Source organism: Rutidosis leptorrhynchoides, chromosome 5 (genome assembly GCF_046630445.1).
Source record: "Rutidosis leptorrhynchoides isolate AG116_Rl617_1_P2 chromosome 5, CSIRO_AGI_Rlap_v1, whole genome shotgun sequence".
Taxonomy (NCBI): Eukaryota; Viridiplantae; Streptophyta; class Magnoliopsida; order Asterales; family Asteraceae; genus Rutidosis; species Rutidosis leptorrhynchoides.
In genome coordinates, this window is record NC_092337.1 from 42122019 (window position 1) to 42147476 (window position 25458).

At 35.3% G+C, this 25458-nt stretch overlaps 2 long non-coding RNA genes across 2 annotated transcripts; both read left to right on the forward strand.

Moving 5' to 3' along the window:
• The first annotated feature begins 18540 nt into the window (after positions 1-18540).
• LOC139848253 (uncharacterized) lies at positions 18541-20215 on the forward strand. Its single transcript, XR_011759892.1, has 3 exons — positions 18541-18750; positions 18821-18874; positions 19817-20215. It is a non-coding gene; the product is annotated as an uncharacterized lncRNA (long non-coding RNA).
• A 37-nt stretch (positions 20216-20252) lies between these two features.
• Positions 20253-21536, forward strand: LOC139848254 (uncharacterized). The gene is made up of 4 exons (XR_011759893.1): positions 20253-20523; positions 20649-20751; positions 21312-21388; positions 21499-21536. It is a non-coding gene; the product is annotated as an uncharacterized lncRNA (long non-coding RNA).
• Positions 21537-25458: the final 3922 nt, after the last annotated feature.

The window sequence follows — 25458 nt, forward strand, 5'->3', positions numbered from 1 at the left end:
ATGTCATCGTATAGTTTTTATAAGTTTTAACGTTCGTGAATCACCGGTCAACTTGGGTGGTCAATTGTCTATATGAAACATATTTCAATTAATCAAGTCTTAACAAGTTTGATTGCTTAACATGTTGGAAACATTTAATCATGTAAATATCAATCTTAATTAATTTATATAAACATGGAAAAGTTCGGGTCACTACACTTGGTCGACTGGATGACGATTCTAAAGAAATATCAACGGCGGTTATATTTGCTAAATGTCTTGATCTAGTTACAGGTGGTGAACGTACAAAAGGTGATGAACGTCTTGCTCGGTGCATTCACTGAATATCCTATTAGTTTTTAAAAGGAAAGAAAAATTATAATAAGTTATCCAATTAATAGACTTTTCTGATTTTGCCCACGTTTCGAATAGCCAAAAGATGCAGCAGAGGGGCAGGATTCGTTTGGTCTCAATATAATTGAGGACTGTTTGGCTCCAATAACCCGGTCCACGTACAAATCCAACTATTACTACGAATCAGAAAATTTTGATGTCTATTAATTTAATCACTTAAAATAAATTTTTGTAATTTTAAGAAATTTAGATAAGAAGTAGAAAAAATATCTATGTCCTAAAACTAGAATAGCGAGAAATAAGAAAGAAAAAGAATTCGTCGAAAAAGGTCGAAAAAGAAAAAATGGTTGAAAAATAAAAGGTGACGGAAAAATAAAAGAAACTTATAAAAACTTAAAAATATTTGACTAACCTAACCTTATTACTACAACTAACTTAAAATTATAATCGCAAATTGAAATTACTAATTGGAATGATAATTGATACATAGTAAAAGGTCGTCTAAAAATATTAAAGCTTACAAGAAAAACTAAATCCCAAATGGAGATAACTTAAAAAGAAACTAAAACTTAAAAAGGCGTCACAAAATTCTAAAGCACCTAAATCTTAGTCTAAAGAAAAAGCACTTAAGGAATTCTACGGCAAAGCCTAAAAATCTAGGAGTAAAAATAACTATAGCAAAAACTAAGTTTAAAATTAAATATGAGCTAAAAATACAAAAGTTACGCTACAACGATTAAAAAGGGACAAAATATAAAAATATATAAAAAGTTGTAAAAAGTACAATTTTTATAAAAATATTATTTTTATATTATTTATTTTATTAAACTATTAATTTAATTAAACTTAATAAACTAAAATATAAATTAAATAAAACTTAAATTAAACTAAAACTAATTATAATAATAATAATAATTAAGGTTAAATAATAATAATAATTAATTAATACCCGTAATTAATGCAGGATTAGGGTTTCTGTTCGCGTGTCAGAGAAGCTCCGCGAGTCGCGGGGTTCAGAAATTCAATTCTGGCACAGTTTGAATCGACGCGTTTTTTTTCTTTATTTATTTTTTTTTTTATTTTCTGTTTTCTGTTTTTTTTTTTTTCTGTTTATAAAAAAAAAATATGTGTACAAATAAAACTTATATTTAAAACTTAAATAAAAATAGAATCACTTTATAATTTTATAAATAAAAATCTTAAAACTAGATTTATATATATTTTTTTATATAATTTTTTTTTATGTTTTTAAATAAAAACAAAATACTTAAATAAAACTTATGTTTTTATAAACTAAAAATAAAGAAACTTTATAAAACTTAAATATTTAACAAAATCTTAAAAATAATTATATTTTTGTTTTTCTTTTTATATTTTTGAATAATTAAAACGTATTTTTACAAAAGCGACTTTTAATAGAAGTAAGCTAAAATTTTTTTTTTTATTAGCGTTGCGCTTCCGGCGTTTAGAAAGTTCCCCGGCAGCGGCGCCAAAAATACTTGATGTCAAAGCAGAGGGGTATAAAATACTATTAATTTTTACAAGGAAAAAATATTAAATACGATACAATTTTACACAAGATATTTATTTATTTATAGAATGGATATACTTAAACCTTGCTACAACACTTATAGGCAGTGTACCTAATCGTACAGTAGTGTAGTTTTTAGTAAGTCCGGTTCGTTCCACAGGGAAATCTTTAAACAAAGCTCAACGCTATATTAGTTTACTTTTATAAAAATACAAATATATATATAAGTAATATTATTATTATAAAGGGGGGTTTTTTACCGTTTAATGACCGGTTTGTCGATTTTAAAACTTTAGTCGCAGTTAAAACCTAATGTAAAATATTAAATAAATAAAAGACTTAAATTAAAGCGTAAAGTAAATAACGATAATGAAATTGCGAATAATAAAAGTGCGATAAAATAAACTTGCGATAATTAAAAAGTACGATAATTAAAAGTGCGATTAAATAACAATAACAATAAAAATGCGATAATTAGAAGTGCAATTAAATATAAAATAAAGGAAATTAAATATGAAATAAAAGAATTATGCTTATTTAAACTTCCGTAATCATGATGTTCGACGTGTTGATTTTAGTTTTATGCCCATGGGTTAATTGTCCTTTGTCCTGGATTATTTAATATGTCCGTCTGGTTTTTGTCCATAACAGTCCATCAGTCATAAATATAAAGTGCGAGTGTCCTCGTCAAATTATTCTTATACCCGAAGTTAAATATTCCAACTAATTGGGGATTCGAATTGTAACAAGGTTTTAATACTTTGTTTAATGAATACACCAGGTTATCGACTGCGTGTAAACCAAGGTTTTACTACTTTGTAAACAATTACACCAATTACCCTTGAATGTAATTTCACCCCTGTTTTAATTATTCTAGTGGCTATTAATCCATTCCCGTGTCCGGTTAAATGAACGATTATTCGTACATATAAATACCCCGCCCATCGTGTCCGATTGAGTGTATATGGTAATTTATAGGGACGCCCAATTGTAAATCTTTATATTAACATTAACAAACTATCATTTAGTTAAACAAATATAAAGCCCATTAATAGCCCATAGTCTAATTTCCACAAGTGTCGTTCTTTTGTCCAAACCCCAATTATGGTACAAAGTCCAATTACCCAATTTTAGTAATTAGCCCAACATCATGATTACTTCGTTTTAAATAAGCATAATAATAACTTAGCTACGAGACATTAATATAAAAAGGTTGAACATAACTTACAATGATTAAAAATAGCGTAGCGTTACACGGACAGAATTTCGACTTACACCCTTACAACATTCGCTAACATACCCTTATTATTAGAATTATAATTAAAATTAAAATTAAAATTAAAATATAAATATAAATATATACGATATAGATAGAGAGATGGATATTAGGTTCATTTTTGCGATCAGAATTCGTTTGCTTTTATAGGGATTTTTGACTTTTGGGGCTCCGCGACTCGCGGCCATTTTGGCCTTCAAACTCCGCGAGTCGCAGAGGATGAATTTACAGCTCACACCCTTGGAGTCTTTCTCTGCCGACGGTTTTTAATATATATATATAATATATATATAATTAATATAATTAATTATATATTATATTATATTTATATACATAGTTAACTTGTAATTTTTAGTCCGTTGCGTCGAGTGTTAAGAGTTGACTCTGGTCCCGGTTCCGGATTTTCGAACGTCCTTGCGTACAATTTAATATATTGTACTTTGCGTTTTGAATCTTGTACTCTTGTAATTTCGAGACGTTTCTTATCAATAATTGGAACCTTTTTTATTGTCTTTTGTACTTTTGAGCTTTTTGGTCGTTTGCGTCTTCAATTCGTCGAATCTGTCTTTTGTCTTCACCTTTTATTATTTAAACGAATATCACTTGTAAATAGAACAATTGCAACTAAAAGCTTGTCTTTCTTGAGGAATAATGCTATGAAATATATGTTCGTTTTTAGCATTATCAGCTTGAAAGTTCTTGAAGTAGGATCATGACACGAAAATAAGTTCAAGTAAGATCATCACTTGAAATAAGATTGTTATAGTTATAGAAATTGAATCAAAGTTTGAATATGATTATTACCTTGTATTAGAATGATAACCTACTGTAAGAAACAAATATTTCTTGAGGTTGGATGATCACCTTACAAGATTGGAAGTGAGCTAGCAAACTTGAAAGTATTCTTGATTTTATGTAACTAGAACTTATAGAATATATGAAGAACACTTAGAACTTGAAGATAGAACTTGAGAGAGATCAATTAGATGAAGAAAATTGAAGAATGAAAGTGTTTGTAGGTGTTTTTGGTCGTTGGTGTATGGATTAGATATAAAGGATATGTAATTTTGTTTTCATGTAAATAAGTCATGAATGATTACTCATATTTTTGTAATTTTATGAGATATTTCATGCTAGTTGCCAAATGATGGTTCCCACATGTGTTAGGTGACTCAAATGGGCTGCTAAGAGCTGATCATTGGAGTGTATATACCAATAGTACATACATCTAAAAGCTGTGTATTGTACGAGTACGAATACGGGTGCATACGAGTAGAATTGTTGATGAAACTGAACGAGGATGTAATTGTAAGCATTTTTGTTAAGTAGAAGTATTTTGATAAGTGTATTGAAGTCTTTCAAAAGTGTATAAATACATATTAAAACACTACATGTATATACATTTTAACTGAGTCGTTAAGTCATCGTTAGTCGTTACATGTAAGTGTTGTTTTTAAACCTTTAGGTTAACGATCTTGTTAAATGTTGTTAACCCAAGGTTTATAATATCAAATGAGATTTTAAATTATTATATTATCATTATATTATCATGTATGAATATCTCTTAATATGATATATATACATTAAATGTCTTTACAACGATAATCGTTACATATATGTCTCGTTTAAAAATCATTAAGTTAGTAGTCTTGTTTTTACATATGTAGTTCATTGTTAATATACTTAATGATATGTTTACTTATCATAGTATCATGTTAACTATATATATATCCATATATATGTCATCATATAGTTTTTACAAGTTTTAACGTTCGTGAATCACCGGTCAACTTGGGTGGTCAATTGTCTATATGAAACATATTTCAATTAATCAAGTCTTAACAAGTTTGATTGCTTAACATGTTGGAAACATTTAATCATGTAAATATCAATCTCAATTAATATATATAAACATGGAAAAGTTCGGGTCACTACAGTACCTACCCGTTAAATAAATTTCGTCCCGAAATTTTAAGCTGTTGAAGGTGTTGACGAATCTTCTGGAAATAGATGCGGGTATTTCTTCTTCATCTGATCTTCACGCTCCCAGGTGAACTCGGGTCCTCTACGAGCATTCCATCGAACCTTAACAATTGGTATCTTGTTTTGCTTAAGTCTTTTAACCTCACGATCCATTATTTCGACGGGTTCTTCGATGAATTGAAGTTTTTCGTTGATTTGGATTTCATCTAACGAAATAGTGAGATCTTCTTTAGCAAAACATTTCTTCAAATTCGAGACGTGGAAAGTGTTATGTACAGCCGCGAGTTGTTGAGGTAACTCAAGTCGGTAAGCTACTGGTCCGACACGATCAATAATCTTGAATGGTCCAATATACCTTGGATTTAATTTCCCTCGTTTACCAAATCGAACAACGCCTTTCCAAGGTGCAACTTTAAGCATGACCATCTCTCCAATTTCAAATTCTATATCTTTTCTTTTAATGTCAGCGTAGCTCTTTTGTCGACTTTGGGCGGTTTTCAACCGTTGTTGAATTTGGATGATCTTCTCGGTAGTTTCTTGTATAATCTCCGGACCCGTAATCTGTCTATCCCCCACTTCACTCCAACAAACCGGAGACCTGCACTTTCTACCATAAAGTGCTTCAAACGGTGCCATCTCAATGCTTGAATGGTAGCTGTTGTTGTAGGAAAATTCTGCTAATGGTAGATGTCGATCCCAACTGTTTCCGAAATCAATAACACATGCTCGTAGCATGTCTTCAAGCGTTTGTATCGTCCTTTCGCTCTGCCCATCAGTTTGTGGATGATAGGCAGTACTCATGTCTAGACGAGTTCCTAATGCTTGCTGTAATGTCTGCCAGAATCTTGAAATAAATCTACCATCCCTATCAGAGATAATAGAGATTGGTATTCCATGTCTGGAGACGACTTCCTTCAAATACAGTCGTGCTAACTTCTCCATCTTGTCATATTCTCTTATTGGAAGGAAGTGTGCTGATTTGGTGAGACGATCAACTATTACCCAAATAGTATCAAAACCACTTGCAGTCCTTGGCAATTTAGTGATGAAATCCATGGTAATGTTTTCCCATTTCCATTCCGGGATTTCGGGTTGTTGAAGTAGACCTGATGGTTTCTGATGCTCAGCTTTGACCTTAGAACACGTCAAACATTCTCCTACGTATTTAGCAACATCGGCTTTCATACCCGGCCACCAAAAATGTTTCTTGAGATCCTTGTACATCTTCCCCGTTCCAGGATGTATTGAGTATCTGGTTTTATGAGCTTCTCTAAGTACCATTTCTCTCATATCTCCAAATTTTGGTACCCAAATCCTTTCAGCCCTATACCGGGTTCCGTCTTCCCGAATATTAAGATGCTTCTCCGATCCTTTGGGTATTTCATCCTTTAAATTTCCCTCTTTTAAAACTCCTTGTTGTGCCTCCTTTATTTGAGTAGTAATGTTATTATGAATCATTATATTCATAGATTTTACTCGAATGGGTTCTCTGTCCTTCCTGCTCAAGGCATCGGCTACCACATTTGCCTTCCCCGGGTGGTAACGAATCTCAAAGTCGTAATCATTCAATAATTCAATCCACCTACTGGTGAGGTAACTTTTGAAATAAAAGGACCTATTCTTCAAATGATTAATAACAGGTGTCAATTTGGTGGTGGTCCGAATGAAGATGCAAACGAACATATTCGTCTCTTTCAAGAGATATGTCTTCTATTTAAACTTAAACCAGAAACTGACCAGGCCATATTATTAAGACTTTTCCCTTGGACACTCCAAGGGGAAGTACGAAGTTGGTTAGATTCATTGGCCGAGGCTACGATAGAAACGTGGGATGGTATGTTGGAAAAATTTCTTAAGAAATATTTTCCAGCATCCAAGTCCCCGAGACTCCAACACGAAATTACCCAATTCTGTCAAAAGCCGATGGAAACCCTGTACGAAGCATGGAATCGATTTTCCAAAATGCTAAGAGGTTGTCCAAACCATGGTTTGGATACCTTTCAAAAGGTCCAAATCTTTTACAAAGGTTGTGATGTAGCAACCCGAATTTCAATTGACCAAGCGTCCGGTGGTTCTCTTATGGACAAAACCGAGCAAGAGTCTTATGAGATAATCGAGAAACTAGCCGATTATTCTCATGAGTGGCATCAAGAACGCCCAATTACTCGAAATGCTCAAGTCCAAAGCGCCGGTGCTTATGATGACTTAAGCTCCCTAGGTGTAAAAATAGATGGTGTTGTCCGAAACATGGACAAAATCACCAAGGAAATCCATAGTATGAAAGTAGGTTGTGAATACTGTGGAGGTCTCCACTTAGGAAGAGATTGTGATGCCGGATTAACCATGGCTCAAAAAGAAGAAGTGGCTTTCATAAGCCAAAGAAATAATAACCAGTTTCAGGGAAGAGCCCAATTTAACCGGAACTTTAACAACCCCTACAACCCTCAAGGTCAAACTTCCAATTTTCAACAAGGGTCAGGTAGTGGGTTCCAACAACAAACTCCGGGTTTTTACCAAAAACCCCAACAGGAAGAGAAAAAGTCAAATTTAGAGAGTATGTTGGAAAAGTTAATTACATCACAAACTCAGCTTGTCACAAATATAAACCAAACCAACGAGAAAAACGAACATCAATTTAGAAACCAACAAGCATCAATTCAAAATTTAGAAAAACAAATGAGTGGTTTAGCCAATTTACTGAGCGAGAGGAAACCTGGTAGTTTACCGGGCGATACCAGTAAAAACCCACGAAATGAGCACGCAAATGTTATCACCACACGGAGTGGTCTAGCATACGATGCTCCAATAATGCCCGAAAATTCTAATTTCAGGGTTCCATTGAACTAAAATGATGAACCGGTTAAGGAGCCGGAAAAAGTGGTTGAAAAGGAAGAACAGAAAAAACCCGTAGTGAAACCATATCAACCACCGCTCCCATACCCAAGAAAACAACAACAAGAGAGGCTAGAGGCCGAAAGGTCGAAATTCCTAGATATGTTTAAACAAATTAACATAAACATGCCTTTCATTGATGTAATCTCAGGTATGCCCAAGTATGCTAAGTTTTTAAAAGACTTACTAACTAATCGGAAGAAAATGGAGGAACTTTCATTCGTCACCATGAATGCTAATTGTTTAGCAATTTTGATGAACAAAATACCGAAAAAGTTAGCTGATCCTGGAAGTTTTACCATACCATGTCTCCTGGGAGATTTGGAATGCATTAAAGCATTAGCGGATTTAGGGGCTAGCATAAATTTAATGCCTTATTCATTATATGTTAAGCTAAACCCTGAGGAACTGAAACCAACTCGAATGGCAATCCAACTAGCAAACCGCTTTGTTAAATTCCCTCGTGGAATTTTAGAGAATATGTTAGTAAAAGTAGGTACCCTAGTATTTCCGGCTGACTTTGTAATTCTAGACATGGAGGAGGACACACGTGTGCCTCTTATATTAGGTCAACCTTTCCTCAATACCGCTAGAGCTATGATAGATGTTCATGGGCAGAAATTGACCCTTAGTATTGAGGATATGAAGGTTACCTTTTCCGTTGACCATGCCTTGCAATACCCCGAGTCTACTGATGATCAATGTTATTATTTGCAAACCGTAGACACATATTCGGAGTTATTGCAGGAATTTCCAGAATTGCAAGGTACAGGAGAATGCATTTTTGCGGAAGGTGATGATGAAACAATGGTGGAAGAAGTGGAGATGTTGACCACTTTGATGGCTAACGGGTATGAGCCAAATGATGAAGAGTACAGAAAGTTGGATTTAGGGAATGAATACCGATGTAAAACATCGATTGAAGAACCTCCCGTTTTAGAACTAAAGCCACTTCCAAATCACTTGGAATATGCTTACCTACAAGAAGGTTCTACTCTCCCGGTGATCATTTCATCCGAACTCTCTGTAAGTGAGAAATCTAAGCTTGTTTCCATGTTAAAAGCCCATAAAACGGCTCTAGCATGGAAAATTCATGACATCAAGGGTATAAGTCCCTCTTATAGTACACATAAGATATTAATGGAAGATAACTATAAGCCGTGTGTACAAAGACAAAGGCGACTCAACCCCAATATGCAAGAAGTTGTTAAGAAGGAGATTGTAAAACTCCTAGATGCGGGTCTTATTTATCCAATTTCGGATAGTCCTTGGGTGAGTCCGGTCCAATGCGTGCCCAAAAAGGGTGGCATGACCGTTGTCACAAATGAAAACGACCAATTAATTTCTACCAGGACTATCACGGGTTGGAGGGTATGCATTGACTACAGGAAATTAAATGATGCTACCCGAAAAGACCATTCTCCCCTTCCTTACATTGATCAAATGTTGGAAAGATTAGCGGGAAAGAATTTTTATTGTTTTCTTGACGGTTTCTCGGGATATTTCCAAATCCCTATAGCACCCGAGGACCAAGAGAAAACGACCTTTACATGTCCTTATGGTACTTTCTCCTATCGGCGTATGCCTTTTGGCTTATGCAATGCTCCTGCTACCTTCCAAAGGTGCATGGTAGCTATTTTTCATGACATGATTGAAGACTTTATGGAAGTATTCATGGATGACTTCTCAGTCTTCGGTGATTCTTTTAACTCATGTCTTAAAAATCTTGAGCGTATGTTGATTAGGTGTGAAGAATCAAATCTTGTACTAAACTGGGAAAAATGCCATTTTATGGTAAAAGAGGGAATTGTATTGGGTCATAAAATTTCTTGTGCAGGTCTTGAGGTGGATCGGGCTAAAGTGGAAGTAATAGCCAAATTACCACCACCAACGAATGTGAAAGGTGTTAGAAGTTTTCTGGGGCACGCCGGTTTTTACCGGCGGTTCATTAAAGATTTTTCCAAAATTGCAACCCCCATGAACAAACTTCTTGAGAAGGACGCTCCATTTGTCTTTACGGACGAGTATCTTACCGCCTTTAATCTTCTTAAAGCAAAGCTCACGCAGTCACCGATTCTCATATCGCCGAATTGGTCAATACCATTCGAACTTATGTGTGACGCCAGTGACTTTGCTATTGGTGCCGTCTTGGGGCAAAGAATAGAAAAACATTTCAAGCCCATTTACTATGCTAGTAAGACACTGCAAGGAGCCCAACTTAATTACACTACCACCGAGAAGGAACTCCTTGCAATCGTCTTTTCGTTTGACAAATTCCGATCCTATTTAGTGCTAGCAAAGACGGTTGTCTACACCGACCACTCGGCTTTAAAGTACTTGATTTCTAAGCAAGATGCTAAACCCCGTTTAATACGTTGGGTCTTGCTTTTGCAAGAATTCGACATCGATATAAAAGATAAAAAGGGTGCCGAAAACCTAGCTGCCGATCACCTTTCTCGACTTGAGAACCCGAATCTTGGGGTTCTACATGAGACCGTTATCCAAGATAATTTTCCTGATGAAAATCTCATGAGAGTTGAGAAAATTGATGATCCATGGTTTGTAGACATTGCCAACTATCTTGCGGGTGGATTCCTTGAAACGGGTATGTCACACCAGAAAAGAAAGAAATTCTTTAGTGACTTAAAATACTATTTTTGGGAACACCCATATCTCTTTAAACAGTGTCCCGATGGGATAATCCGTCGGTGTGTTTCAGGAAAGGAATGCACCGAAATTCTACTTGACTGTCACCTTGGTCCCACAGGTGGGCACTTTGGTCCCCAAATCACGAGGAAGAAAGTTTACGAGGCCGGTTTCTATTGGCCTACCATATTCAAAGATGCCTACGCTGTCTGTAAAGCTTGTGACGCGTGCCAACAGGCCGGTCAAATAACTAAACGGGATGAAATGCCTCAACAAAGCATCCAAGTATGCGAGGTGTTCGATGTTTGGGGAATTGACTTTATGGGCCCCTTTCCAAAATCTCATTCTTACCTCTACATACTTGTCGCCATAGATTATGTTTCTAAATGGGCGGAGGCAAAACCTCTACCAACAAATGATGGCCGAGTAGTGGTAAACTTTTTTATGGAACTTTTCTCTAGGTTCGGCACACCAAAAGCTCTTATAAGTGACCGGGGCACCCACTTTTGCAATAAGCAATTGGAAAAGGTGTTGAAAAGATATGGAGTAATCCATAAAATTTCGACATCTTATCATCCCCAAACGAGTGGGCAAGTAGAAAACACCAACCGGTCATTAAAACGCATACTTGAAAAGACCGTTGGTGACAATCCCAAAGAGTGGTCAACCAAGTTAAACGATGCATTGTGGGCTTTTCGCACGGCCTACAAAACACCGATTGGAACAACTCCTTTCCGTATGGTATACGGAAAAGCATGCCATCTCCCGTTGGAGATTGAACATAAAGCACATTGGGCGCTAAGGGCATGCAATTTGGATTACCAAGAAGCGGGTCGGTTACGTTTGACCCAACTAAATGAATTAGACGAGTTGAGGCTTGAAGCCTATGACAACTCTCTAATTTACAAGAAAAAAACCAAACAATGGCACGACAAAAGATTGAAACGTCCAAAGGAATTCATGGAAGGCGATCGTGTCCTTGTTTATAATTCCTGTTTCAAGTTATCACCCGGAAAGCTTAAGTCCCGATGGACGGGACCGTTTGTTGTTAGAAAGGTGTACCCTTATGGTACAGTCGAAATGGAGAACGGGAAGGGTGATATTTTTAAAGTGAATGGCCACCGGGTCAAACACTATGTTGATGGTCCCCTAGAAATTGAGGATGAGGTTAGCCTCAACTTCAAGAAAAACGCCTAAATCTAAATGGGGACGAGTTTGGTGAACGACTCGTAAAAAAAAAAAACGGGTTCACAATTGTAATTAGGTTTGTATTGTGTGCACGATAAATTTTAGTTTGGTACAAAATGATTAACGTATGACCTCTAAACACGCGCGACTCAGAAAATCTGATCAGTGAGTTTTAGTGAAACAGGACGCCGTCCCAAAACCCTAGACGCCGTCCCACTTAAAGAATCGAGACGCCGTCCCAAAACGCTAGACGCCGTCCCACATTACAAACCGGGACGCCGTCCCAAAACGCTAGACGCCGTCCCCACTCTTAAACCGAGACGCCGTCCTGTTGGCCGAGACGCCGTCCTGAACCCCTGATTCAGAAAATAATACGCGTTTTATACACCTACCCACTCATTTCTTATCCACAAAACACACTCTTCTCTATTTTTCTCTGCCCTAACACGTACCACTCTCCAAAAACCCTAATCTCTACCTCAAATTCACGATTTCTTCTTCAAATTCAAGCTTCAAATCATGAACTTTTTGGTATGGATACTCCATTTTTACACTTTTCTTTATCAATTACTTGAATTGTATGTCTATATCTATAAATTGGTGAAGGATAAGTGTGGGGTGTTTGATTTGCATGATTATTGTTAAGATTAACATACCTTAGTAGTTTAATTGCCCTTAATGTGTTTATTTTGCAAAGATTACATGTTTTTAAGGGTTTGTTCATGATTCTAGGGTTTGTAGAAATTAAATCCGAATTTGGGATGCTTAATTTATGATGTTGAGTTTATGTATGATGTTTATGATTCTTGTGAAGTATATGATTGTGTTGGTGATGTTGATGTCAACTTGGCCGGGTCATTTTTGAATGTTAGTGAATTTCTAAGCATATTGTTGAATTGTAATGAATTTATGAAATGTGTATGCTTGTTTTTCATTTGTAAGGGCCTGTTGAATCAAATTAATGGAATGGAATGCCATAATGTATGATGTTAAGATGGTCATTTGAGCTAAAAATTGTGAAAATTGTATTATGATTTGTGATGAATATGATTAGAATGCAAAGTTAAATGTTATGACCTATGACACAACATACTTGAATCTTTGAGTCCTAAGTTTGTGCTACATTGTGAAGTTATGATTTTCATTTTTTTTGAAGGTGTACTAACGAATTCATGTTGACTTTGGTTGACTTTGGTTTAAAATTGTGAACATGCACTTTCGTTTAAATGAATCATAATGCTTTTGAACTAGGAATTGAATGATGAAGTTCTCCTGCTACTCGGTTATGTTTTTAGCTAACATTAACACGACGGTTTCTATGTTCTTTTGGTTTGGTGTATAATGTTTTGCAGGGACAATCAAGCAGAAGAGGACCGGCAAAAAGAGGAAGGACAGCAGGTTTGGCTCCTCCACGACAACCACCACCACCACAACAACAACATCATTCATCATCGTCTTCCGGAGAAGAAGAGGAGGAGGATCTAAACGATCCTCGAGTTTGGTTAACACAGGTTCAGAACGATGAAGACTATACGGAAACATTTGAGAGAATAAACCGTAGGCCGATTAATGCAACTTGGTATTTTATCTGGGGGCCATTGGAAGAGGCGGGCATGCGCCGACATGTTTCTAATTTACTCGCCATTCCTTACGGTAGAGTAGTCACCCACGTTTGGGAACAGGTTTTTAGCATCAATGAACCAATCTATCCGGTGCTGCTTAAAGAATTTTACTCTACCATGCGGTTTAACAATGTCAGCGATTATTTATCGAATGAGTTTCTACGGTTTCGTCTCGGGGGCCAAGATAGGGGTATAAGCAGTTTACAGCTTTGTAGAGTTCTGGGAATTTTTGAGGAATTCACCGATAATCAGTTAGGTGAATACTTACGGGCTTCTGATTACGTTGGCCGACATGTTTTTGATGACACTTCTTATTGGCGCAGAATTTGTAAGCCAAATAATGCGCCTGCACATTTTAGATCAAGCAAGCACAGGTACAACGAAATCGCAGCCCGGGATGATAAGCTGCTTCATCGACTCATCGCATGCACGTTTAATGCGAGGATTGAGGGTCATGAGAAGGTGAAAACATTAGATTTGTGGATTATGGATCAAATCAAGCGGGGTTCCTATACCGACATTCCTGGGCTAATCGGTAATTATTTCCTTGCCATTGCGACTGAGACACGGCTACGGAAGCCACTTCTGGGAGGCCACTACATCACCCGAATTGCCCGACATTTTAACATTGATTTCAGTAGATTACAGGAGTACACGAGCGTAATGAAACCATTAAAAAAGGTTTTTTATATTAATGCTGAAATCATTATGAAAGATAGAAATGGGCATTTGGTACCTTTTGTGGCAGTTGGTGCAGGTGACGCAAGTGGCAGTGGTGTTCAGCAAGAGCAGCAGCAGGAAGAGGAGGCGGAAATGGAGGCACAGACTAACGTCGGTGAACAGGTTCCGTGGCATCCGTCCCAATCGAGTTGGGACAGTTTGGTTGGTAGTGTTAATAACATGAGGTTGAGCCCGAACGAACAAAGGATGCACAACGATCGAATGTGGGGTAGTCAGCAGTGAATGGAGCAACGACAGATTGCTCAAGTGCACGATCAGGGATGGATGAGTTATGGTATTGATTGGAATAACCATAACTCAGAGTTGTTTTATTCCAACCCCGAGCAGTACTATGGGACGACACGTCTAACACCCCAATATTACACGGATCCTCAAAACCCACCTCCGCCTCACCCGATTTATGATAATACCGCTGCGTTGCAGGATGCTCGGAACAGATTTGAGCAGCAATATCCACAGGGACGCCCGTACAGAGATGGTTCGGGTAATTATTTTTGGCCGTTTGATAACTAGGCCTGCGTGCCTTTGATCATTTTGTACTTTGTTTTGCGACAATTTAATTTGTGTGGTGTGATTTTAGACAATATTTCGGTTTGTAATAATGTACTAATGGTGTGGTTTGATAAACGGTTGTGGTTGTAAAAACACCGTTATTTTTATTGTGATTTGTGTGGTTTGTTAATTTGTGCAGCATGATTGAACTTCAAAGACTGGCATTAAGTTCAGCGACATTTGATATTATGATGTGTGTATGATGATAATCGCGGACTGGACGATGCCCTTATGCTGGCAGTAAGTTCAGCAGCATCCGTCTACATGTTCCACGATTTACAGGTTAAAAAATTGAAAATTTCTACAATCGCCCTATCACTTTGCCCTCTAAATTTAATCCTTTTTCTGATTTCATGCAATGAGGGCCTTGCATGATCTCAAGTGTGGGGTGGGGAGTAGAAATTTATCGGGAACTCGTTTTACTAAAATTAAGGCGTTCAAGGCAACATAACTTGTAAAAGGTTAAATTTTATAAATTGATTTTAAAATTTATCGACGGATTAAGATCAGGTATAACAACCGAATTTCCGTTATAAATATAAATTTTTAAAAGATATTTTATAAACTTAATTGATTATAAGATTATTTAAAAAAAATTTAAAATTTTCAAGTAGCCTTAAAAACGATTAAAAGCCCAAAAACCACATTATACACATTATGGTCTTAAAATCTAGAAAATAAATGTTGGTTTACATTTTAAATTATTAATAGTCTTTGAAGTTGCACTATCATTCAATTATTTGAATGAAAATCCTACTAGTTTAGTAAGCTAACTTGTAGGTCACTTGTACCAAAACGAGTGTAAACCGTGAGAGAGCGGTGATTGTATAGCGTGGTCGGAAACCGGATCTCGCGCCAGATCGAAAACCTTAAGGACGATCCTCATTGTTTCTCCTAACAAGGACAATGTTGCGTCCGACCACCTATTATGACCAATAGGATGTATCCATTCCATCCTTAAGGAAGTAAAGTCTTCCGAATGACACACTTACTGATTCAATTCAGAAGATGTAGTCCAGACCAGTTGTAGGGTGATAAAAACTCTTGAAAAGTCATTACTAACATCGACTGGAAATCTACCAGGCCTCAACGTCAAACAGGGAAACTGGTAGTCAAGGTTTGTCTCAATGAGGGGGATTAACTAGTAAAACGGGGGGGCACCATGTATACACAAAATGTTAGTGATTTATCAGATCCCCGGAAGGATAACCTCCAGAAAGGTAAGATATCAGCTTTTAAGACTGATGAACCTCAATCTTAATGATTGATTTAACGGATTAGATGATTACCTCATAATTGTCAATGATATCCGGACGTAATGTGTATCCTCCTAAGCACATTATTTTCTACCGACATCTCATGATGTTAGGTACCGTGGGAGGGATTGGCTTGACCAATAGCGGGAAACCCGCACTCATTTTTCAAAATTCAGAAAATCCGACAAAATCGGAAAACGTGTCTAGTATTAAAAACTAGCATGATATTTTCAAAACCATAAAACGTTTTCATCAAGGTCCTGATTTTCCTCGGATCAAATTTTTCGGATACTTGGCTCTAATCTACCAAAAATGTGTGTGTGTGTTTCCATTGTGAATATAGCGTGCGAGTGATTTCAATAAAAGTGTACTATACTTAAAGCGTGTGTTTCCATAGTGTATATAGCGTGAGTGTGTTACTTAAAGCGTGTGTTTTATATAGTGTGACTTGTGTTTCATATCAACGTGTGTGTTTTGTGTGTTACGAGTGATTCATGTAATATTTGTAATCTATATTGTGTGATTATGTTTGATATTGTTCTACTTTGTAACGAAAGAATTGCTTGAGGACAAGCAAGGTTTAAGTGTGGGGTGTTTTGATATTGCTCAATAACATCATATATATCTATCGAAATATCATTAAAAACGCTCTAGAATCAAGGATGATGAAGGTGTTCTACAAATAATAAACCAAGATGCGCAAGTTTATATCGGAAGAATGATTTACAAAGAATTTTGATGATTTATGACATTGGTTGATCCTGATACGAGTTAGGGTCAAGATAGCACTCTAAAATGATAAAACAAATCTTCCAAGGTGATAGGCTTCGTCTGAATGAAGTAATATTGAAAAGAAAACGAAACAGTCAAAATCAGTAATTCGGGACGCCGTCCAGGGATTGAAGACGCCGTCCTGGCTTTTGATCTGGGACGCCGTCTAGGGGGTTCGAGACGCCGTCTTGACCTTTAATTCGGGACGCCGTCCTGCATTTTGGGACGACGTCCCGTAGTAGGTGTGGCCGACTTTTTGGCTTTTTACCTAATTTCTTCACTTTAAAACTTCAGTTTTTGAGTGACTGTTGAATGAGAATACGAACCAGGGAGTTTAGAGGCGATTTTCAGGAGCAAATTGGAGAACTCCAACCTCTTTGAAGAGGCTCAACATCAAGGCATCATCCATCAAAACCTTTTTCATCCAAGAACTCTTGTTCTTGTAGGTTATTTACTTGTTCTCAGCAATGATTTCAGTTAATAATTTGATTGTATTGTTGTCTGTTACCATGATTGTTGGCTAGTTTCTATAATGTTTGTCTAGATTAATAACCAAGGTATTGGATGTAATCTTATTGATTGAATGTATTATGCGTGATAGATTGAAGCTTGAATTAAGAACCATGCTTATTGTTGTTAAAATCATTTGTATCTAGTTAATTGATATGTTGTTGATAAAGAGAACTCTTGTTGATGTATCATATTGATTTACAATCAACTTGTCTTAGATTGATTGTTTGCTAAACCAGACCAAGGGGGTAAACTAGATTAAAACGGTTAAACAAAACAGGAATGAATTGTGTAGAGCGAACGCAAAGACAATTGTTATTCAAGTCTTTGATTTTGTTGATCAACTAGTCACAAACTAAAAGGTCTAAGTTATAGGGAATCCTCGCTTAGTAATTCTAGTTTGAGTACTTGCTAAAGAGAACTCTTGGCGAGTCGATTTAGGTGATTAGCATGCTTATAGTTATTTGATTACAAATACAAGAACCATAGTGAAAAGGGAACCCTTGATCTTGTTATTGTATTTGCGTGTTTATCCGAGAGAACTCTTAGTGAACCTATTAGATAACTACACACATAATTATTCAATCAGGACTTAATATCTAAAAATACATCCAATACCGAGGGTAAAATATCTAGATAAACATTTCATCTCTTTGATTTAATTCAAAACTATCTTACTTGCTTTATTTGTATTTATCATCATTTCATAAACTTAAAAGACAAAAATATTATTTTTACATTTAACCTTCTTTGATTTGGCTAAATCGTTAAATAGCCATCAAAACATAAAACTTGTACTTTTAACTTTCATTCACTTAGTTAATCATAATATAGTTTCTAATTCTAGTTTGACTGATATAACTGTCCTTGGAACGATACACGGAACTAAACCAGTTACTATACTACTACACGATCGGGTACACTGCCCGTTAGTGTGTAGCAATCTCTAAAACCGGTATTTTCCATACGATAATTCATATACCACTTTTCGCATAGTTTGCTGAAGGTAGTGCGTTTTATTATTGATTGTATCTTTTTTTTTTTACTTTATATTGTGTTTGTCATGTTTTGGTATCTATTTTATTGGTTGTTACTCTACGTTTCTTATGTATTTTGATGCGTTTAGTTTATTGTTACACGTATGTTTTCAATATTCGGTTTTTTATATTGTTTGTTGTCGTATGGTAATAATAGTGATAATAATGATGATGCATGTGCTATACAATCAGGTATTGTCAATTTGGGTTCGATTTCATCGGCTGTGTCACCTCGGCAGTTAGTGAGTAGGTGCTCTTTACAACAGAGGAATAAACTATGCCTGTGAGGAACCCATCGGTTCCAGCTGCAGCTGCAATTGTTAGGGATCAGGCTAACTGCAGCGAGGGTTCTGTTTTTATGGAACAGTCTGTACGCACAACCTCCAGTCAACAGACAACCTTTAATTTTATGGTAGGATTTACATTTAAGTATTTTGATTTTATGTACGATGTACGATTTTGACTTTTGGTGTTTGTTGAAGGTGCATGCATTTTTTCGGCTATAGTTGGTACCTACCGATCTATGGATACTGGAGGTATTATCTTTAAGTTTTCCTTTGCAACTATTCTTAGTGTACTGCTGTGTATAGTGTTATATTCTTTGTTGTTTTTAAAGGTTATTTTAAATATAGTTCATGTTACGTTTTAATACATGTTGAAGGTAATAACGGATTTGGCTTTACAATCATCGGATAATTGTCAATTGATAGAATATGCTTACATCTCATCCATTTAAGACTAATATAAAAATTGTAACGGATTATACTTGGTCAATGTTGTTGCTATAGTTGATTTATGGGTCAAAGTTGGTATGAACATGTTCACTTGGGATGATATTTCTATTACTATATTACTGGTTTGGGTCGAAAATGGATTTGTACTTGTGCTTTTGGGTCAAATCTGCCAGAACAAATGGAATTTGGGTGATGATTGTTACTGTGTACTCAGTGGCGAATCCAGGATGAAAATTCAATGGGGTCCTAATTTTTTTTTCCAAAACTAATTAAATTTAATGGCTACTTTAGTGGTTGTTTACCTTCAAAAAGCCTTACATTTTAAAAATATATATGAGGTCATATAGCTAAATTTAGTGGTGTCCTATACAATTTGAAAGGTACATTGTATAAATTTTTTTCCCACTAATGAGGTCATAGGACTCCACACCATACACCATATGGTGTAGATTCGCCCCTGTGTGTACTTACACCGGGTCAAGAATGGTGTTGGATTATAACTATGGGTTATTATTGCATATGGTGTGTTGAATTAGAGTATTTTGGCTTTTTCAATTGTTCCGAAAGTGAATTGGGTTATAAGTGCTACTATATGATTCGTGGTTTGGTTGGAAATCAAAATTTCTATGTTGGGATTGTTATTGATTATTTGATTAGTGGGCTGAATAGTCGTTTATCTGGGTTTCTAAAAATGTGCGATGGGATTATAGTACTTTCTTTAACTGTTAGGCCTATTTGTTATAGTTGTTATAGGTATAGGTATGTGTAGTTGAATGTATTCTTAATGGTGGACCAAAGTTTATGGGATTTTAAATACAAGGGCTACAATCATAATAGTGGACTTAATGGATTCCTTTTGGGCTCTGGATGGGCTGATGTGTATGGGAATTTTTTGGACTCAAGAACGTAGATTGAAGGTAAATGTTGCTTGAACTATGAAGTCTTATTTTTTTATGTAACATGTAATGTTTTAAAGTTTGCTTTAGGATTTATATATTTTGCTTTATATTTGGTAGAGATGTTATTAATCATTAATAATATTACTTTTGCTTTAGGATTTTTGTATTACTCTGACTTTTTTGTTGTTTAATCATTTTCTTATTTACTATGTCATTATATATGTAAAAGCATACTGTATTTAATTAATGATATTTTTTTCCCAAAAATTATACTAGGGAGATCGTATTTGTATTACTCTGAAAAATCAAATGAAAAAGAAACATGAACAACTTCTCAAAGAGCAAGAAGCTTTTATTGTTCAAAACATATTCGTCCAGAACAATCATAACATCAATAAGCTTAATCATTGGGTTCATAGTTCAAGGTTGATGATATTTAACAAGTCATCTATCATACCCGTCCCTTCAATGACTGGAGTGGCAACAATGGCTTTAGGTTCATCCCTTTTACTGATCTTTTAACATGCCAACTACCTGAAAAACATACAGCAGGTATAACATTTACAAACAAATATAATATACATTACCAATGATTAATACTTATATGCATCATTAATAATATAAAAAGATACTAACTTCTATTTTTTACTTGCTCTTAAAATTAACGTTTGTTGCAGATGTAATTGGAAATGTTCAGTACTATGATAGGGAGCCCAAATCCTATGGGTTCAATACTGATGACAAGTCGAAATATATAAATCTGGAATTGAAAGACCTTGAGTAACATCACTTAATCTTTTCTTTCATTGTCTAATATTTATTACCTTGCCATTTGTTTGTTTCGTTTATGACCACTAAAACTTTTGTTAATTTAATTTTTTTAGAGGTTCGGTTATTTCATGTCCTTAAAAGTGTATTGCCTTTTTCTAATCGATAATAATTGACTCCTAAGTTGATATTTTTCAGACTTGAATCAATTGACGTCATATTACATATACAATACAATGTTAATTTGTAATTGACTTCCTCTTATTTGTAATAAATCTAACAGAGTAATTGACATTTTGTGGTCAAAATTGGAATCACAAAATGGATATCTGATTAAGGGATTTTTGTCATTTAAAACAACTAATTAATTCCTAAAAACAAAAAATGGTATATCTTTACCAACATAGTCTTATTTCCTTCTTACATGTCATAACATAGAATTGAAATTTCTTATTTATAAAATTGAAAACTACTATTACATGACATACATTCACAATATACATTTTCCATGTATATTTCAGTTCATCTGTATTTAAGACATTGTTTTACTAATTTTTAAAGTTCTGCATCAGATTCTACCTACATGGCTACCGAGATTACACGTCCTTCCTTTTTCAAAGTCTTGAGATATCCTAACGAGAAAGAAATGGTAATGTTATTTTTATTTTATAACACAATTCCTTCCTACTAAATCTTTCAACATTTTACATATATAAATCATAAAAAAATTAAAATGTGCTCTTTTATGCTCTTAAACAGATGCTGCCTAAAGCTTGATCGAGACTCCATTACATTCAAACCAGGGACGTATCTGTGACGCCCCGTACAAAATCATCGTGTACAGTACATCAACAACAGGATCATTACAAGGTCAAACACTATATGCTGTTTGAAAACCGATATGCATTCATAAAAGATAACGTTTTTACAAAAGATGAATAAGAAACATTAACATGAGTACATGATACTAAGGTCATTACAAAGCTATTGTTCTGAAAATAACATAAGTTGCGAATGCAAAGTAAAAGTTCTATGCTTGAGACATCTCTAAGTAATGCAGCGGAAGTCTAACACAGCAAGTCTGTAACAGCAAGTCTATACACCGAGACTAGAATAGCAAGGCTAACAGCGGAAGCAACATCGTCTAAGCACCTGAGAATTACATGCTTAAAAAGTTAACACGAATGTTGGTGAGCTATAGTTTGTTTGTATCAGTAATGTAACGTAGGCCACGAGATTTCAGTGCTGCAAACAGCGTATCAAAACAGTATGTTCAAATCAGTATGAATAAGTATATGTATAACCGTGGGCACCCGGTAACTAGACTTAACGTTTATAACCCCCTGAAAGTGCACTTGGCAAGTGCGTATGACTTACGAAGTATTAAACACCCGTTAAATGCTAGCGCGACTAGCCCGAGTGGGGATGTCAAACCCTATGGATCCATATCTAAAATTCGCGTTCACCGGTTCAAAAACCAATGACTAAACGTTACCGTGCTAAAGGGAATGTTTATGCCGTTATATAACCCACACATATATAAAGTTTAAGTACTCGTGCCTAGTATGTAAAACATAAAATCCGCATGTATTCTCAGTTCCCAAAATAAGTTAAAGTAAAAAGGGAATGCTATAACTCACAGTGATAAAAGCGGTAAAGTCGGTAATGAAAGTACGCAAGTAGTAAGTCGGTCCGAAAGGTCGTCAACCTAAATCAAAGGTTACTAGGTCAGTAGGTTGTCTTAATAAGTTCTAATAGTGCATAAAATAAGTTTAAGTGTCATCATCATCATCATTCATCATCATAAAAGCTAAGTGAGTTTGACAAGAATAGAGATCGAAACAATAGGCTGACTTCGGTCAGCTTCTACGACCTCTACGTAAATCGAAAAGATGCATGGTCAGTGGCTATGGCTCCGTATATGAGTCCCCTAACAGCTGACCGATTTTCAGGACCTAACTCGTCTTCGTTTGACCGTGGCGACGGTTTAAGTGCGAGTAGGTCAGAAATTTCAGCACAACATTAATAGGGTGTAGTGACTCTCGGAGGGCCATAAATCCTAAAACGTAATTCGGATTAAGACGAGGCCTAAACGGAAAATCATCTACTCGAACCAAAATAACTAAAAATCAACTTTACAGTAGCCCAGGTGGTCTGATCATATACGAAAATCAGTGGACAAGTGCTCCGGTGGGGTTCTTGGTGCTCGATGCCCATCACGGTTCTCATCCTTGATGCTTGTAGCTTCAAGTGTACAACTCGTTGATGGTTTAACATCACTTTGACCAAGATTCACCATCAATACATAATATGTTAAGACCAAGTAAGAATACAACTCATTCATGAGTCTTAGATGGATGATGAACCAAGGTTACATCATATCCTTAGTCTTAACACTAATACAAGTCACAATAACAACTAAAGTTACAAACTTTACATCAATTTAACAAGTATGAACACAATCTAAGTCAAAAGAGGTGATGGAACCCTAAGCTAGAGAGCTTGGATCCATTTCACACAAGTTACAAGGTTACAAAGCTAGAAAGCTTGAACCTTTAAGTGTTCTTGAAGATCTTGAAGCATAAGGCTTGGATCTTTAAGATAAATGAAGATAACAAACATAAGTTTGAATCTTTTTCATAAAACAACATGATCAAAGCAAAAAGAACTTAGATCTAACAAAAAGATATGAAGATTCAAGCTAGAAAGCTTGCATCTTGATTGTTCTTGAAGATCTTGAAGCATAAAGATTGGATCTTGAAGATGCATGAAGATTACAAATAAAAGTTTGAATCTTTATCATAAAATAGAAAGCTTAAAGTATAAAAGAAGTAGATCTACAAAAGTTATGAAGATTCAAGCTAAAAGCTTGAATCTTCCATGTTCTTGAAAGATTCATGCTTGAATCAACAAGATATAAGTAAGATCAAAGCTAAAAGGAACTTTGATCTCCATAAAATGATGATGATGATCATGAATTTGAAAAGGAAAAGAAGAAGGAAAAGAAGACTTACAAGTAATGCTAGAAAGGAAAGAAAGAGAGAAAGAACAAGTGTGTGAAAAAAAAACCAAAATGATCAAGTGTGGAAATGAGAGGCTAAAGGCTAGTATTTATAAGCAAAGAGTGATCACATGGATTGATGACATGGCAAGATCTAGGGTGGTGGTGGTGGATGGTTTATGGAGGGGGAGGGGAAGGACAAAAAGTTTACTTTTTGGCTAATGGTGTCTAAAGTGTGTCCTTTTGCTAGAATCTTATGTAACAAAGTTAATTATCCTTATCCATAATGCTAGCATGACTCACTAATTATTTATTTATTTATTTATTATTATGGGCCACTAGTAAATATATTTGGGCTAATTAATTGGGTCACTAGCTAGAGTAGGGTGGGCTTGAGCCCAACAAGGTAAAAAGTCCAAAAAGGCTAACTATTGGGCTTTAGCAATTAAATAAATAAAATTAAGCATCCAAAGGCCCAAGTAATTATTATTATAAAATAATAATTAATATTTCGTTGTCCAAAAGTTCCGGTTCCAACAAAAGTCAAACGTACGCGCAGTCCGCGTTTTAATCGTAACGGCAAGTAACGCTAACGGTTATAAAGCATCCAATGGACAAGTTAAGCATTCTAATCATACCAAGGCACGTTTTAAAGTATATATGAATATAAAACACGTGTGCCAAGGTTCCAGAGTAATAAAGTAACGCAGTACGCACAAATACGCAGTTTCGCAAAAATACAAGGCACAAAAGCAAGTCGAAAAAGCCGGGTCGTTACAGTATCTCAAGACGAATTTCTGTTCAGTCACGGTTGGACTAATGTAATTAAGGATCATGACCTTAAACCAAAAGACGTATTCATTTTTGAAGAAATTGAGAAAACAAATATACGCATGATCTTTATTGACTCGAGCGGTGTTGAAAAGTTTAATCCTCAAGGCATGGTTCCTATGTGTCAAATAATCATACTTCATCCAGAAATTGAAAAATTGGTAAGAATGCTAATTACCCAAATTTGAAATAACTAATCTAACCGTTCATATCTAAAATATAAATATACTCATTTATATTTTTCACATGCATATATTTCCTATAAAGTGGGTTACTAAGGACACCACAAAGTACATGATGCCAAATCATGAACCTACGAGTTTAGTGAAGGTGATGTCTATCTTTATGTATCTTTTTATCAATAATTTCAACAACTTAATTGCATTTGTTGAATTCGAACATTGTTTGTTTACATGTCAACTGTTAAGTTTTATATTTACGATGTTGTGTTCCTTTTGTAAGAATTTCATTAACATTTTATACTAACTTTTAAATAGGACCCGCTGTGCAACGCACGGGCTCTTAAAGGCTAGTTATCAATAATAGTAACAACGTAGTTACTGTTCAAAACGTAGTTACTATTCAATCTGTCTAATTTGTTCATTTCACATGCTATCATTTTTATACGTGATAATAAAATATAACTGTAAAATATTTACCAGTTTTTTAGTATCATTTGTCTTCGGATTCGATTTCAAGGTAGATATATGATATTTAATTTTTTTAAACAATACAACTAACACGACGTGTATTTGGTTCTACGTGTATTAATCCAATCTATTTATTTTTGATACAAAACATATGTTGTAAAAAATTGTTCTGATTTAATTTCCATTCACAATCCACAATTATATAGCAAAGTTTATACATCAACTCCAACAAATAAT